We start from the raw sequence: 2,763 nt of genomic DNA, 5'->3' as shown, positions 1-2,763 counted from the left end.
TTGGTGGCGGCACGCTGCTAGCTTCCCGCGCGGTGGTGCTCCTGTGGGGGTGCGTCCGCCCCCCTCCCCCGCCCCAGCAGCGCATGACGAGTGACACCGACACTGAGCGCAAGGGCCCGCGCACATCGCGCGCACTGTCCACGGCGGCCGCCACCAGCGCCCCCAGACTCTCCCGGCTGCACCCAGGGCAGGTTCCCCTCAGTGCAAACGCCGGGTCCGCTCCCCCGGAGCGCCGCACTGTCAGCGAGCCCTGCTCGGCGCGCATCTCGTGCGCACAGTGCTTACCACCCCGGGGGCAGCCAGCCTCGGCCAGCGGCTTCGGCCTCCCGGCACGGCCCCCGCCACCACAGCAACAGGGAGAACCTGCGGCAAAATGTCTCAAGTGGAGGCGGCGCCCGCCGCTGTGCTGCAGGCACCAGGCACCAGCCTGCGGAGGCCAGGGGCAGCTTTCTGTGGGCAAGGGACACAGCACCTACGTTGATGCTGCTTCCTGCCCCTACCTGTGGATTCCTGCCCTTGTCCATCCCTGGGTTCGGGATGCTGAACCCCCGGTGCCTCATCTGCAGAGGCACATTTCAAAGAAGCTCAGACGGGTGAATCTCAGAGTTTCTGAACCCCTCAAGCCCCCTCCATGGATGTCTCCCCAGGGCGGGATAACCTGGCTCTTAGCTACACTGTAGTTCGGTATATACGTATTTTGTGGAGGTGGAATCCTTTACCGAAACAAAGTTGAAACAGAAGACGTGGTGGTGGGCTCCTTGTTTGCTGGAGAGAACAGCATTGCAGCCACTAGATGGAGCAGTTATATTAAACAGTTATTACCAATGAACTTATTTGAGGCTCCAATGGAGCATTGACAATGACAAGAAAAGGGGAAAATGGGTTTTTAAGACTCCTCATTTTCTGATCGATTACATTTAAAATATAATCGATGTTGTTTATAAATAACTATATATTTGGCTTACATACACTACTAATGCATTTTAATCACTGTTAGTGAACCCACCAAACTAGCATTCAAACTCTGAGGGAAAATATCAGAAAAGTTCTAGTGGTTGAACATTTAAAGAAAATAAACGGTGCCTAGATGGTCATGTAGGTACCTAGATTAATAGGCAACTAGTTAACTACACATTTTCAACACAACAGAGTCAGGGTTCTACTTAGTTTAAGTTTTGGGTGAAATAATTATTTTCATACCAGTTAATGCATCTCCACTTATAACTGCCTAGATACATTGCTCTTTCCAATACCAGTGCTTCAGTTCTTTTATTACTTAATCTTATTGGCTCCTTCCTGGGTTATCCTAAATGTATCTGTTGCAATTATTATTCATTCAGTACAAGCTACAGCTGTTGTAACTATGCGCTCTACAATCGATTATACAAACAATGGGAGAGATTCCATGCTTGCTCCTGGTTTAATCACAGGTAGCTACCTTAGAGTGAGCCAGTATTTCTTCTTCTCAGAGTCTTTAGGGACTGCTATGGTGAAAATATGCATTTTACAGCAGGAATGGAAAACATCAATACTGGGACTCTTTTTTACTTCCTTTATGAGAAAATGCCAGAGCCTAGGGGTGGCTTTATTTTCTTCTACCACAGACTTATATCTGGACTTGAGATGGATGGAAGAAAGCCCTTTTGGTTTATGGGTGTCAAGAGTCAGTTATCAGTCCAGCATGACCCAAAAGCTGCAGTTTCTTAACTGCTAGGGGAAAATGATGGTCTCAGTCAACGAGAAGGTGACAGTGATCTCCAGCCCTTGAAGAATTCCTTCTCTCAACTAGCACCTCTTAGGTCTTTCCGTGGTTCAGGTTGAGCCAACTATTCTTTTTCCAGGTGCTAATCTCCTTGATACACTGGAATAAATAGCACTGTTTGCACTGAATGAAAAATAAACTGTGTTATGTGTCATTTGAAATATTTCTTGCACTACAGCCTGTGTCAGTTTTACAATGTCCTGTAATGGTAATACACAGGTGTTAAATAGAAGCAGCAATAACAGAAGGAATTCATGCATCACAACTGTTGGAAAGGGGAAGCAGCTGCCCATTATGACTCTAAAAGGAATAAGAATAGTCAGTTTAGTGCACTTTCAACACACAGCTCATGGCAGCTAGTGTCAGACTCTTTTGCCATAGCTTTGAGTTTAACCTGTCTGGCAGAGTATTTCTTATTAAGTACTCCTATCTCAGTAATTCACAAATCATAGAATATCAGGGTTGGAAGGGACCTCAGGAGGTCATCTAGTCCAACCCCCTGCTCAAAGCAGGACCAATCCCCAACTAAATCATCCCAGCCAGGGCTTTGTCAAGCCTGACCTTAAAAACCTCAAGGAAGGAGATTCCACCACCTGCCTATGTATCACATTCCAGTGCTTCACCACCCTCCTAGTGAAAAAGTTTTTCCTAATATCCAACCTAAACCTCCCCCACTGCAACTTGAGACCATTACTCCTTGTTCTGTCATCAGCTACCACTGAGAACAGTCTAGATCCATCCTCTTTGGAACCCCCTTTCAGGTAGTTGAAAGCAGCTATCATATCCCCCCTCATTCTTCTCTTCTGCAGACTAAACAATCCCAGTTCCCTCAGCCTCTCCTCCTCATAAGTCATGTGTTCCAGTCCCCTAATCATTTTTGTTGCCCTCCACTGGACGTTTTCCAATTTTTCCACATCCTTCTTGTAGTGTGGGCCCAAAACTGGACACAGTACTCCAGATAAGGCCTCACCAATGTTGAATAGAGGGGAACAATCACGTCC

This window comes from Caretta caretta, chromosome 7 (genome assembly GCF_965140235.1).
Source record: "Caretta caretta isolate rCarCar2 chromosome 7, rCarCar1.hap1, whole genome shotgun sequence".
NCBI lineage: Eukaryota > Metazoa > Chordata > Testudines > Cheloniidae > Caretta > Caretta caretta.
The sequence above is the reverse complement of the archived record's forward strand: the minus strand, read 5'-3'. Positions refer to the sequence as shown.